The following is a 16027-nucleotide window of genomic DNA, read 5'->3' as shown; positions in this document are numbered from 1 at the left end:
ATCCCACTTTCATGTACATATGAAGTGATTGAAAATATTGTGCCTTGGGTCAGGCACACCTTAGTCCTCAAAATGACATCCTTGTTCTTTAAGAAGGAAGAGTTTTACAGTAGAGTTGATCAATACAATGTATAATTTGATTTCTGGACGGCTGCTTTCATGAGCATTGTTCGTGGATTCAAGTAAAATTAAATCCTTGATAACTTCATTTTCCCTCCATTTATCATCATGTTTTCTCTTACTCCAGTTGTGAGGTTGTTGTTTTCTGTATATTGAGATGCAGTAGGTGCTGCAAGTTCTCTTAACTTTCAGCAAGGTTATGTAATCTGCATATTTTAGGTCGTTAATGATTTTCTGATCTTGTTACTGCTTTCTTCTTCATAATCCAGCTTCTCAAATTATTTTCTAAGCATACACATTTCATAAATATTGTAAATTAATACAACCCTGACGCACACCATTTCTGATTTTAAACTATGAAATAATTCCTGTTCTGTTTAAGAACTGCCTCTTGGTCTATGTATGGGTTCTACATGAGCTCCAATAAATGTTACGGAATTCTCTTTTCTTGCAGGGTTGTCCACATTTATTTTATGAATTCGCACAGTTGGGTGGTGTTGAACAGTCAATTAAAATAGAGTAAAAATAAACTAAAAAACAAAAGAGAGTAAACATTTTTCTGGTCTTCGCTGCTTTCAGTGAGGATCCATCTGATATCAGTAATGACATAATCTGTCCCCACCCTCCTCTGAACCCTGCTTTGCCTTATGGCAGCTCTATGCTGCAACCATTTTAAAATTGTCTTTGGCAAAATTTTACTTGTGTGTGATAGTAATAATATTTTTAAGTAATTACCACAATCTATTGGGTTCCAGTTACTTGGAAAATGAACGAATATCAGTCTTTTCCATTATGTTACCCAAGTTTCCAGAACTGTAGAAGTTTTATTAATGCTTGAAGCCTTGTTTTTCATTAATGCACTTATTGCAGCTCATATTTTTCCTTCAGTACAATTGATTCTTGATCATATACCTTTTCTTAAGACTCACCAATTCTTTTTTGTTAAAATGACTGTATATTCATTCGTTCAATCTGCCTTTGATTTTTTTGTATAATTCAATATTTTGTCCACAGAATACTTGAACATGGCAACCGGAAGTTTCAGTGTTTTTTCTTCAATTCTTTCATCTAGAGAAGTGCTGGGCATGGTCTGCACTTCTGGTTTTCTAACTACGAGCCTTTGCACATTTTATGATACTGCTTACATTTGCCTTCTCAAGGCTTTTTGAGATTTCCTGCTCAGGCCTTTTGCTTTGTCATTCCTTTTTATGCTAAGTTCAATGACATGTTTCAGAATCTCTTTTGACATTCTCCTTGGTCTTTTCTGTCTTTCCTGCATTTTCATAACCGTTTGCTGGCCGTTTGTGTACTATGTTTCAGATGTCAGCCCACATCGTCTGGTTTGCTGTCTAATATATTAGTGTTCAATATGCCAAACCTGCTCTTGAGATTATCCCTGAAATCAAGCCGGGTCTACTCATGCCATAATTTGTCTCTCATCCACTTACTTTCATTTTCTTCAGCCTCATCTAGAACTTGCGTTTGATAAATTGATGGTCTTTTGCAGTTGACTTCTGGCCATGCTTTAACTTATTAATTCACCTTTTCCATTCGCTCTTCCAAAGATATATTCAATTTGATTCTCCTATATCCATTTGGAATAGTGCATGTCTATAATTGTCATTACTGGCAATAAGCAAGCTATTGGACTAACAATCTGCAACTTCATTTCTATCACCAAAGGCATAATTTCCAATTACTATCCTACCTAATTATTTCTAACTTTTGCATTTCAATCAGTAGTAATTTATCAATGCATCTTGATTGCATGTTTGATCCATTTTAGAGTAAATTTATTCATTATTGGCTTTAGTATTTGATGTGTAAATTAGAATAATAGTTAGATCAACTAGTCTTTCCTTTGGTTGTATAGATTGTACACCTTGTACGTGTATGGATATTATGCTATTACAGAGAGCATTACACTTCATCGTAAATCTTGAAGTGCTCTTATTTTAATATGATGAGAGTGATATCATTCATTTTTAATTTGTTATCCCTGGCATAGTAAACCATTTGCCCAACTCAAAATAGCCAATACCAGTTCATTTCTGCTCACTAATGCCTAGGATATCCATCTGTACGCATTTGATTTAATTTGGGGCAATGTTAAATTTTCCAAGATTTGTGCTTCGTATCTTCCACAGTCTGATGACTGAGGAATGTTTGCAGGTGTTTCTCTTCATCTTGCATCTTGGCCCGTCAGGAAATGAGGGTCCCCAGCACTTTGCTCTATCCGCATCATTGTGATTAACTCTCTGTGTCAGGAGGCAGAATTTCCCCAGTTGTATTTTCAGTGCCTTCCAAACTGAGAAGCTAGTCATCTGGCACAATATCAGACAACATTCCACTGATTCTCAAAATATGTCAATGGCGATACTTCTAAAGTGGGCCATCTCTTCATTTCTTCCTATTGTATTCTTATCTAGAACCTCCAATGAGCCTGTTCACCAGCGATGATCCTGATGCATTTAAAAACTGGTGGCATATTCCAGTGTTTTTGTAATGTAATTTTTATACTTTTTCTCTGATTATTAGACATAGGAATTTTATATTAAATGCTGTTCATTTAGTTTTGACATATACTATATTTTCTAATATGTAAATTGTATATAAAGTTATGAATTTCTGTACCACTACTATATTTTGTGATTTTATGTCAAATTCTCATATTTTCTAGTGTTATATTATAGATTGTTTGAAATATCCAATCATATTATCTGCAAAAGACGTAGTTTTGCCTCTTTTCTGTGCACATGTCCCTAAATTTTTCTTCTATAATTATATTTGCTTATTATTCAAGTAATGCTAAGTAAAACACTGCTTAATTGACATTGTGTCCTGCAGGTATTTTAAAACAGTTTATTGGATTATAATTCACAAATCACAAAATTAAATTGTTCAATCATATTAAAAAGAGTTGTGCAACTGTCAGCACATTCAATTTTAGAGCGGTTCCTTCTCTCTTGTTGGACTCAACATTAGCTCCCTATTTACCCCTGACCTTACCTGCCAAACAGCCCAAAACCATGAATCCAGTTATGGTCTCTCTAGGCTTTCCTGTATGAGATTTCATATACAGGAAAACATTTTTAAAATGATAATAAAGTAAACTCAAGGAAAAACTCAACAATAATTAAATAAAAAAGTATTAAAAACAAGAACAAATTTTAAAAAGGTTCAAAAGGTAAATAAAATGATAAAGTGTTAAAATTTGAACCCAACTGCATATACAATAATCCACTTCCCAATGCATTCTGCATGTAAGACTATTCATATTCTTGTTCTGTGATCAGAAGGGATTCACCCGAGAATTAATCCATGTGTATTTGCCCTTTGTTTTTTTAATTTAAAATGAAACAACTTTAAAATGGATTAAAAAGAAATAAAGTGATAAGATATTACATTTTAACCGGTGACTGCCTGAATTCACTTTAAACTGCCCTCTGTTTGATAACAAGGCTATTCACAACCCTTACTCCTCACCTATGGGCATAGTCACCAGAAGCTTACTATGGGCATAGTCACCAGAAGCTTGGACCCTACAAATGGATATTGGGCTTCTACCATCATCCACGGCTTTCTGCAAACCAAGTGTTCTCAATTTAAGCTCTCATATCATTTCGTCCTTCAGGCTTGAATGCTATTCTTTAATATACTTGGATCACACAGCTGGTGTGTTTCTTCCATATGGACTTACTTGATGCCTCATTTAGAAGGTTGTTGGTTTGAAGATAAGCTTTTAAGGTAGTAGACACCACTCCTTCAGATAGCAGGGCATTAGTTAGTTTCTTAACCACGTTTTGTTATAGCACCCATATCTTCAGTGATCTCATCATGAAGGTGAGCATCAAGCAGGGTTGTGTCATAAGAACTAACTGTTCTTAGACTGGGGCTAGAATTAAATGTGAACCACTTTCATATATCTATGGTTCATTCATATGTTACTGGTTTATATCTTTCTTCAGTTCACTTTAAAGACTTCATTATCATTTTATGTTACAGAACATTGTCAATCATCCCCCTTGGGCATAAGGTAATTCTATTGATACTTTTATTAATTTAGCCAATGGTATAGAATTTAAAACACTGTTCAGAAGAGGAAAGTGCATGGGTATAGATCATCTTCAAACTGCAATAAATGAACTGCTGATGGTACAGATTAAAATTTTATGTGGCGGGCACTATTAACACAAGCAATGTTGCTTAGTGATAAGTCAAAATTGTCATTCCCAATGGCAGAGTCCCACCTACCTAAATAATATGTCCTGATGAAACAACGAATCAAAAAACCAAACTTATGGCCGTCTAGTAGATGCTGATTCATAGTGACCCTATAGGACAGGGTTCTGTGAGTTTCTGAGACCGTAATTCTTTACAGTAGTAGGAAGCCCCATAGCTCACCTAAGGAGTGGCTGGTGCTTTCAAACTGCTGACCTTGTGGATTGCAGACACGGCTTTCCCACTACACCTCCAGGAGTCCATTAATGAAGCAAGTGTGGCATTAAAATAGTAAGTGTTGGGTAGTTTCGGGCCCCCATTCACGGGGCACCCTCAGGGAAGTGGTCTGAACTGAAGTCCATCGGCCAGTTCTAAGTCCCTGGGATTGCAGTCATCTGCTTCTCGCACTGTGGAGTTTCAGTCTTAAGTCCAAAAGTTGCAGGTGAGTTTGAGGTAAAGCCCAGTTCACTCAATGGGGTTTCCACATTGAGTCATTCTGGTGTGACTAATGAAAGGGTTATTGTGCCTGTTTGTAACGTGAATATTTTTGGCTTTAGTTGACAAGGTACTGACTTAATCAGTATATGTGTATGAGTATGTATCACCATTTTGAATGCTTTCGTTTTCTTTTTGAACATGAATGGGTCTTGGATGTTTCAAATATCCCTTCAGAATCTATGAGAATGATTATATTATTATTATTTTCATTGATTGTTTAATGTGATAAATTATAATAATGGGTTTCCTAGTAGTTAGTCATGCTTTCATTACTAGTGTTGATATATTGCTTTGTAGTGTGGGTTTATATTCTGCTTGCGCTGATTTATCTAAAACTTTACATTAACACTGAAAGTGATAAAACTTTATGAGGTTTAGCCTTAAAATTATACCTGCTTCATAATCATAAATATTAATTGCTGTTTAATATTCCTGAGGAGTTTAAGTAGAATTAGAATTGATTAAAATCCAAATCTTGTTATAAATCCCCTGTGATGTCACCTTGTACTAATAATTGTATTTGTTTTCTCTTGTACTATGTATTCATTTATTAAGCCTATGGAAAATGTACTCTCAAGATTTTCAGATCTACGGAGATTAGTTTTATATTTCTAGCATGTGAACTATCTCAGAGACTTTTTAATGTATTTGCCTAGTATTTTATGATGTAGTCACTTAAGATTTTAGATAATTAAATCACATATCTTTCCTGTTTTATGCATGCTTGTGTTACATTTCACATAGTAGAATACTTTAAACATACAGTAACAAAACAAAATATATCAGTAATTACAAGATAATTTTGACACATTATTACTATGACTTACCATATCTACATATTGTTTTATCGCACTGCACATTAGCCTCCGTAGTTTACTTTTCATATTTCAACCTTCTCTCAATTAGATGCTGTCAAATCTTGTTCCAACTTATAGCAACATTATATGTGACAGGACAGACACAGTGTCTGATCCTCCACCATTCTTATGATATTTGCTGTGTTTGAGCCCTTTCCTGCAGTCACTGTGTCGATCCAAATCCATCATACTGAGCTACCTCCTCTCTTTTGCTGACCTTCTATTCTACCAAGCGTGACATCGCTCGTCCAGAGAATAGTTCTTCTTAGTAACAGAGAAAATCCTGATAAGTGGTTTCACATGTCTACAGCATGTGAGACAACGTGGAACCATGGCTATTACTCAAGAGCATGCTGGAAATATTTTCATTCATCCTTATTAAGAAGTTAAAATATAGATTCTTAGACATGAGTATGTCAAGACAACATTTTATGTATGTTAGGCAGGTTGTTAGGAAGGACTAGTTCCTGAAGAACATTATCCTTGGAAAAACAGAAGTTTGGGGGGAAAGAGGAAGATGCTGGATGAGATGAACTGACAAAGTGGCTGCAGCAGTAGGCTCCAGCACAGCCATGATTATGAGGAGTGTTCAGGCATGTCCTTCTCCCTGGGGTAGCTAGGGAAACTGGGGGTTGGAACTCCTCTCTAACACCCGGCAACCACAGCAGCAACATTCTTTTGACTATAATGCTCCTCATACTTCCTGTATGGCTATTTATTCATGTTATTAATGTCCCTGATCAAATGATAACCTTTCAAAGGGGATTTCCATTACATCATGTTGAAAAATACCCATCAGAAATGGAACCATGTCTCCTCACCTATTACAGTATATCCCCTGCACACATTGATTTTCAAAGGAACATCATTTGCCTTAGCTTTGTAGATGCATGGTTCAGATTGCACTTCAAGAAATAATTTCAATTTACTTTTAAGGGTGAAGTTCACAGGTTCTCCCATGGCAACACCATCAAGATGGACTTTGAGTCAAAGCTTAAACTCCTCCTATGCACACCTCACCCAATGATTGATAGCAGGCTAATTGGACAAGTCAGCCCCCCCCCCAGGGGGAAGGGGGCTTTTCTAATTGATAATTGTTGCTAAAGAAATTCACAAGCAGTTTTCTTGTATTTCTCTGTCAGATCTGAGTCATAGCCTGAACATTTCCCTTCCTAAGCTTACTATTCACCTATGTTAGTCTGGGTGGACTAGAGAAAAAATTTATGGACATGCTCATATGTATAGGAAAGAGCTTTGTATACAAGAGCAATTGAATACTGAGAAAACGTTCCAGCCCAGCCCAGATCAAGTCCCTAAGTCCAATATTATCCCATAAGTCCAATACCAATCTATAAAGTCCTCTTCAGACTCACAAAATACATACAGTGACGCTGAATGAAGGAGAATCACAGGCCAGTGGGTTGAAAGTCTTGTGGATCCAGTGGCATTGTAAACCTCTTAGCACTGGCAGGGTTCTCTACATAGCTTCTCTGGCTCCAGAGGTCTGGTTTGTGTCATGGGAGTTCCATGTGGCTTCTCCAGTGCCCAGGGCATAGCGCCATGTGTCTTGTCAGTAGAGCATCTCTCAGAGAGTGACCAGAGAGAGAAGTGTCTTCCACCTCCAAGGAGGAAATACAGGAGTTCTCAGAATTCTCAGGAGAAGGCCATGCCCACACAGAGGCCTCATTGGCTATGACCCGATTGAAGGACTAGACTCCACCTCTTCACCATTAGTCTTCTCAAGTCCCAAATTGACACCAGATTATGTAACTACCAAATCACATTTTCTTTCATAAAAGTCAGATCTGCATTGTACTATGAAAACACACCTGTCCAAATCTGCTAACTTCTTCTTTAATCTTTCACACCCTGTCTCCTCTCAAATTTGTTGAAGTTCTAACTCTATCTTATGCATGTTTCTCAAAAGACCTAAGTAACATAGCATTATTTCATAATTTACTTGTCTGTTTACTAACCTTCTATCTCTCTTCGCTAATTTGTAAGCTGAACTTAGAATAGGTTTTTGGTTTGTTTTCCCTGTATATCCTCAGTGCTTATAAAGCCCCTACACATAGTGGTTATCTAATATAATGTTGTATGACAATGAATACATACAACACCAGTACCACTCCTAATTGTTAGGAAATCTTACTTGTCTAGTTGAATGGCAAGTTATAGTCCCGCCGTGCTTTACTGACCCCAAGTAACATGCAACTAGAACTCAGGGCACTCTGGCAGGATAGCCTTGAAAACACAGAAAACCAAGGTTTAGTGTCCCTTATGATTTATTAATCAATTATAAGCTTAAATATGTTTAGCAGCATAAACAAATTCAAGATAATAATATAATAGCTCTCTTTTTCTATTATAGATATAGTTCTGACACTCTCCCCAATAGGAACCAAATGAAAAAACAAATCAAGATTATGAGATGCATTTCACTCTGATATTGATTTGCTAGTTCTAGCTTTGCAATAACTTACCCACTTAAAGCATATCAAAAATAGAAGCCACCTATGAAATGACTAAAAATGAATCAAGTAGAAGACAAGTGAGAACACATTTGTAGTGATATAAAAATCAATTTTATTAATGTTAAAAATAGATCAATCTTTTCCAGTATTCTCCACAGAATGTATATTGTCCTTCTATGATCTGAATATGATAAAAATGTATACATTTCTGAGTTCAAATATGAACTATATGTCAAATATAATTCTTCATATATCACATTCCATGGCCACTTAGATTCATGTGACAGCAATAAAGTGTGAATCTTTTGCACCAGACTTCAATGCTAGCTCTTATACCAGAGCTGTACATTTTATAATGTATGAAATAAGAGTGCTTATAAGAGCATAAATAAATGGAAAAAATATGATGACTTAAATGCTGACATATATAGTATACCTTTACAGTATTACACAGAATAAGGAATATCATTTATTTTATTACAAAATTATAATTTTTGTTGAGCAACTTTAAAATTACAATATTATATGAAAATAGAATTTCTTTGTTAATTACATACACTATTTTAATTCACCTTACTCATATAATGGATATCATTAGCATTTCTAAATTAGGAAAGAGAAAATTGAGGCACAAAGGGGTGTATAGTTATTTGGAAATTTCTTAGAACTTTACATACACATGTATTCATTGCAAAAATTGTTCATTAAAGCATGCATTATTTTATGGAATTAAAAATATTCATTCTTTAGAGTATACTTTTCTTAATACTTGTATTGAAAATCAGGATATAAAATAATGATATCGATCATTTGGGAAACCATCAGACATTGGGAAGATTTAGACACTAATATAAGTTTAACATGTGAATGTTGTGAGAAACACTAGTTAATTAAAAATTAATCTTTCTTAACAACCATCTACACGTTTTATTAGATATGGTGTTCCATTGAAAGGTACTCTGTTGGCAATGTGTTTTGGGTGCTTGGCTGCTATTTAATACTATGCCGTATTAAAAGTAGCACAAAGTTTGCCAGGCTTTTTTTCTAAAGAAGTAAACGAAGACAAAGCATCTTGCACAGAGTGACAACTGGCCCTTTGGACCCATGGATACTTGGTCCAGATGGCACGTGTGAAAACTGTCTAGAGCTGATGAGATGGAAATGAAGCAATGAGTTCCGATTACCTGATGAATCATGTTGAAGCAATGCCCCCCAAAGACAGCACTTAACTCTGCTATGCTCTAAATCTCAAAAAGAATTCCTCTTTTGTAATTTTCTTCCATTCAGTGCAAAAAAATTCGGATTTTTATGTTGTTAGATTGCTCTTTTATTTTTGTAACTTACTGGAGCAAGTTTGATCTCTATATAAATGATCACCTCGGTGGATGAAATGATGGCTTGCCATAATAATATTGTAGGTATATTTGTGAAGGAAATTTATTTAATTAATATTATCATTACTTTAGTTCATATGCAAATGGAAGTATATTTTATTCTTCAAATCGTATATCCATCCTGTGGAAAAAATCTAGTTGTAGATATAGTTTAATCTTGAATCAGCTGATGGTTTTCATAATAAGAAATGTATGTACTTAAAGGAATTCATTATAAATTTCAATGTTCATATCTTTTCCATTGATTAAACAAGACTCATCAATACAAATTGTTTAGCAAAAACTAATTTACATTACTATAAATTGTTTTGGGATGGTAGGTAGAAACAACAAAATAAAGGCAAAAATGTAGGAAACATTTCAATGTGAAAGGGTTAATCTTTGGTATATTTTGTCATTGTCGATACCCCCCTGGACTCTTTGTGATGGGCTTCCTTAAGGTTTTCAGTATATAAAATGCAGGATAGGTGAATCTACAGGGACAACTGGAATAAGAGTTTCTCAGGGGTATGGCAAGGGCGAGGGCACAGTAAGAAGGAGCTGATATCAAGGAGTTCAAGAAGGGAGATAATGTTTTGAAATTGATTTGGGGAGTGGCTATACAACATTGCTTGATATTATTGAATATGGAATAGTATGGTGTCTGTATTAGGTCCTAATAAAATTGTTTGGTGAAAAAGTAGATGCTTACCAATTATTTTCAAATTTAAAATAGTTAGATTTTTTATGATAATGAAGATTCTACCTGATAGATTTAATACAGTGATGATATAACTGTCAGTATAAAATGAAATATTTAAACTAAAATTCACATAATCCACACCTAAACTTAAAATGAAAACTTATACATGTCAATTTATGTGAGAAAAAATCTGTAGAGTTTAAAGTATGGTTAGGGATTATGTGATAATATGCTCAAGATAACAATTTTATTTATTTTTGAGTACTCATTTGCATAATACATTATATATACTTAAAATGTATAATCCCTAAGTTATGTAATTATATAATTATACTTAAATTATTTTTAATGGAGAAAATACTTGGTATAGTAAACAATTCTGTGTGTTTAAGGAATAGGTCAAACTCACCTGTTGGTCCAAGAATACTAATCTGCTTATTATGAGTTGCACATGTATCTAAATATAAGGAAGCCATAACTTGCAAGAGAGTGGTAATTTGGGGCTAGGGGTAGCGTCTTTTTGTTTGTTTGTTTCAATGACAGAATAAACATTCCAAATTTCTATTTATGTCTGTATGTATAAAGAATTGGTAAGTACTAGTATAGAATATATCATATATGAAGGAGAACATGGAAGATACTGCAACTTGAAGAGTAAATCACAGTCATTTGATAGGCAGCATGCTAATTACATTCAACCCTTATATTGAATAGGTACATATTCTATTTATAGAATTGTTTTTCCTTCTCATATATTTTAAGGTATCATTACATGAGAGCTTATAGAATGCTTGGGCCAGTGACAGGGGGTCCTAAAGCACACTCTATACTATTTTAGGGTAGTGTCAATGCAAAGATAGTCCCATTATTATGAATTAACTGGTCCTACCACACAAGGTATATCCCCCAAACTGTCAGCCTGATGCAAGAATGGATTCGCTTAGGGAAGGTTCAACTCAAGCTCCAGCTGGAAAATATCATAATGCGAGGAGGGAGGGCCAGCCTTCAGGCAGCAGTATATATACTTCCTACATCAGGAAAGATTATAAGATGCTAGGTCCTCTGTTGATAGAATTGCAGATTGGAAGTGCCCCATTGAGGACATAAGAGTAGTCTCATTTTCCATCACTCCCTGGAACTCCTTACAATGATGTTACAATAGCTACAGAAAAGATGGAAGTTATCAAGGATTTCATCTCTCTTGGATTCACAATCAATTGTCATGGAAGTAGCAGTCAAGGGATTAAATAAGGCCTCACATTGGGTACAATGCGCTGTCAAGACAGCTTTAAAGTGCTGAATAACGAGGAAGTTACTTAGAATACTAAGGTGTGTCTCAACCAAGCCATGAAGCCATGGTATTTGTTATTTTCTCTCTCGCTCGCTAAGTATAGTTCGGTTGAGCTATAGTTAACATACAACCCTATGGTTCAACAATATTGAGAAGGGTTGTGCAATCATCATCACAATTAACGTTGGGACTTAATTTTCATTCTTGTACACACTGGTGTTGACTCCCCATTTCTCCTCCCCTCGCCTTCTCTGCCTCCAGGCAGTCATGAATCTGTCTGCTATCTTCATAAATCCACCCATCACAGCTTCCCTCTACAGAAAAAAACATATAAAACAAGGACAAAAATTAAAAAACCAAAAACCAATCTAAGACAAATCAGAGAATGTGAAAAAATATAATAAACTCAAAATGTGTCCAAAGGAAGACCTAATGATAAGGTGATACAATCCAGTCTAAGTACTGCTGCTAAAATCCCCCTTTCTAGTGCTCTTTGTTTGATGTAAACGCTATTCATGTGCCGAGTTTGCTGACAGTGAGGATTCACTGGGGATTCAATCTATGTAGGCATCTTGCAAATGAATTTTAGGCTTCCACTACGGTCCGTTGTGTTCTGCAACCTGGCATTTAGAACTTAGGTACAAGTACTGTTCCTTAGGTACAACCTGGTATTTAGAACTTCGGTACAAATACTGGATTTGGATCTTATTATTTACAATCCTTGAGTAAGATAGGCTGGAGTGCTTCTTCAGTTTGGATGAGGCTAAGGTATTTTCAATCCCTCATACGCATGTGAAAGTTGGATGATGAATAAGGAAAATCAAATAAGAATCTATGCTTTTGAGTTATGGTGCTGGTGAAGAATGTTGAAAGTATCATGGACTACCAAAAGAATAAACAAATCTGTCTTGGCAAAAGTACAGCCAGAAGGCTCCTTAAAGGCAAGGATAGTGCGGCTTCTTCTAAAGTACATTGGCCACGTTATCAGGAGAAACCAGATCTTTTCCCAGGCCTGATATCTCTGGGGAAGGACACCGTGGCTGGTGAAAAAAGGGCAGTGCAAAGGAGGAAGAACCTTGCCAGGAAGGGTTGATCGAGTGGCTGCCACAATGATCTCAAACATAACACGTGTGAAGATGGGAGAGTGTTGTGTATTGCACGGCTCTGAATCCGAATCAACTCGATGGCACCGAATAGCAACAACCCAGTGACTCCTTAGGGGATTTACGTTCTCTAACCTCTGCGGGGTTTGATTGACAGGTTTCATAATGACAGACCTTTCCTGGGGTAACACAGGTTTCACAGTTCAAATTCCAAGTGATTTACTTACATCACCTCAGAATCCTGTAGCAAACAGAGGATTCACAATCCTGAGCATAATGTGATCATTACCCCTGGTGGTTTAGTGGTTACATGTTGGGCTACTAACTGCAAGGTTAGCAGTTCAAAACCAGCAGCCACTCTACTTGAGAAAGCTGGGTGGTTCTATTCCCATAAAGAGTTATAGTGTAGGAAACTCACAGGGCAGTTCTATCTTGTCCTATAGGGTCATGATGAATTAGCATCAACTCAATAGCAGTGAGTTTGGTTTTTGGATGAGGCAGAACAGTAGAAGAAATGAAGACTATTTATATAAGTGTGAAAATGACCAAGTTGTGTAATGATCACATTCAAAGGATAGTGACAGATATTTATAGATTAAAATAACTGAATTAAGGTGTAACAATTACTGAAATACTTTTATAAAGGATGCAATATACTTGGAGAGAAAAATGAAATTTTATGAGTAATTTACCAAAGCCATAACATTTTTAGAGACAATATGCTGCGAAACTTATTTCATTTATGACTTTTCTACAGTCTATCTTTCCTTTAAAGCCTTTATTTAAAATTGCATTTTTGTCTTATACATATGTAATTTTCTTTTTTCTTATCCACTTTGTCTTGTGTCTATTTCTGGCTACAATTTATTTTTTTCATCCAGTCTACAATTTTTATTTATTCTTTTCACCATATGTCATGTTATTTTGTTTCATTAAATGCTCATAATAAAACATTTCAAAAATGTTTTAACTTACTTTCTCTTTGTAAGATAAACATGAAATTTCTTTATTCAATGCTTTATTTTCTTGCACAGCCTGACTGAGAATCCTCACTAAAATTTATTTTGTGTTCTTGGGTAGATACATTCTCTTGTGGATCAGTATTGTCAATACAACACTTTGCTGACTATGCACCTGTGGTAGCAATATCTCTATTTTTTACTGTATAGAATAATGGACCAATCAATAGCCAAATGATTTAAATGATATGTTATAGTAGTATATCTTTCCACTTATATAAGCATATATGAAATGAAAATATTTTGGTGAGAATACACAGTATTAGAATTTGTTCCTGACAACTATGTTGTCAAAGTTTTCTGCATTTGTGAAACTTATAACTATTAACTTTCTTTTAAACCTTTGTCTAATTTCTAAATTGAATTTGTATCAATGAGGTGTTGTAACAAATAAATTGCAAACATATCTCATGGCCTGAAGTTACTATTGATCAGTTGTTTTGATCAGATTTTTAAAAGAATCATATAAACATTTTCATTGATAATCTAACCCACAAGGGGCAGGGGAGAGGATAGTTTTGCTTTCATCCACAGATTTATTTTCAATATGAAAAATGAGAACTATATCCATGTGCAGTTTTATTTGTTGTGCTCATTGACACAAAGTCACAAATTTCCTTTTTTAGGAAGTGTTAATATCAATTCAAACTAAGTCTTGTATATCTGACTCATATGTGAGGGAGCGCAGGTCAAGAAGTATTGTTACAAGGGCACCAAGACATACCTGCAAGGGTTTAGCCCATGGGTTTAAGCGTCCACAGTCAGTGAATGGCTGCAGAGAAGCACCGTCAGGAATACACTTCAGTCTTGTTAGAGGGCCTTCAAAAAATGGTCCAATCAAAGCAGTGGCTCCAAAGGGGACATGCTGGGCCATCACATTCAAGGTAGAGAGATCAACTCAGAAGGATAAACTTGATGGGAGCTCCAAATGGACACATGATGATCCAGCAGCTCTAATCTTCCCCCTTTAGACTTTCTTTTGCCTCCCCAACTTAAAGGAACTTATTTGAGTGTGTTGAGGAAATGAATCATTTTGAAGAGTGCCGAAATCTTTAGGGCAGGGACATAGATCTGTAAATGTAACCTTCAGAAGGATATAGACATAGATGGAAGATATGTAAAGGAACAATAGCTTTAGTATTGTACGTTTTATTTATTTATTTTTATTTGTCATTCATCATTTTATTGGGAGCCCTTACAGATATAACAATGCATAATTCAATTAGATCAAGCATAATTAAAACTGCTAACCATCAGTTTCAAAACATTTCCTTTCTTCTTGAACTCTGATATCAGCTCCCCTTTTTTCCCCTTTCCTCCCCCATCCTACCCCCCAGAACCTCTTATACCATATATTACTATTACTTGTCATATCTTACACCATCCAATGTACACATTCACCTACAATTTTGTAGTCATCCCTCTCGCGTGGAGTTATACTGTCATCACTGCTATCAGTTCTCCCTTCCCCCCTGCTCCCCACTCTCTTTCTTCACCACATTTGCTTATGCACCTATTTGGTTTTCAGTGATCATGTTGGGAAGATGAGTATCACACAGTGCCACGTTATTAAAACAACCCGTTCTTGTACTGAGGTTTCAAGTAGAAGCCCATAGTCCTTCTGCTTCTTTGTTTTATTTACATATATATACAAATACACCTATATTTATATATTTAAATATATGTATCTATATTTATAACTATGTACATATACTTTTTACTTTATTTCTTTTTCTTTCCTCCTGTCCCACCATCATTTTTACCCATCGCTCACCTCTCAGCACTTCCTCTTGGATAGGTTTCGATTGATCAAACATGACCAGGAACAGTACATACTCCTCACCGTCAATTTTTTTTTTGGCTTTAAGATTTAAAAAAATCATTTTATTGGGGACTCGTACAACTCTTATCACAATCCGTACATCCATCCATTGTGTCAAGCACATTTGTACATGTGTTGCCCTCGTCATTCTCAAAACATTTGCTTTCTACTTGAGCCCTTGATATCAGCTCCTCGTTTGTCTCAGTTGTTATTAGTTCACCGCACCCTCCCTTGCCTCCTCCCCTCCCATGGCCACCGACCCCAGAACCATCGATCCTGTCACTGTCTCCTTGGGATTGCTGATTCTGCCTATCTTGTGTAGACAGACAACAAAAGTAACACAAAGCAAAACAAAAAAAAGACCATACAAATAGTTACAGGTTGAGGTTGAGGTAGTTAGTTTATTGTGCCAACCTGGCCAATAAACACATGTGGGGTTAATTGAAGGGTGGAAGGATAAATGGCTCAGTGAGCCTCACCTTTCTAGTTCTCAGGTCTCCTGCTTTGTGATGGTCGCACGAGGGTGCAGCTGCCTTAGCCAGTTCC

At 35.7% G+C, this 16027-nt stretch overlaps 1 pseudogene; it reads right to left on the bottom strand.

Moving 5' to 3' along the window:
* LOC101644733 overlaps positions 1 to 14533 on the bottom strand; it is an 18000-nt pseudogene extending 3467 nt beyond the window's left edge.
* Between the last annotated feature and the right edge of the window lie 1494 nt (positions 14534 to 16027).

This window comes from Echinops telfairi, unplaced genomic scaffold (genome assembly GCF_000313985.2).
Source record: "Echinops telfairi isolate 266 unplaced genomic scaffold, ASM31398v2 ScPeMD7_18;HRSCAF=68, whole genome shotgun sequence".
NCBI classification, from domain to species: Eukaryota; Metazoa; Chordata; class Mammalia; order Afrosoricida; family Tenrecidae; genus Echinops; species Echinops telfairi.
Note: the sequence above shows the minus strand (reverse complement) of the source record. Positions and strands in the feature narration are given on the sequence as shown.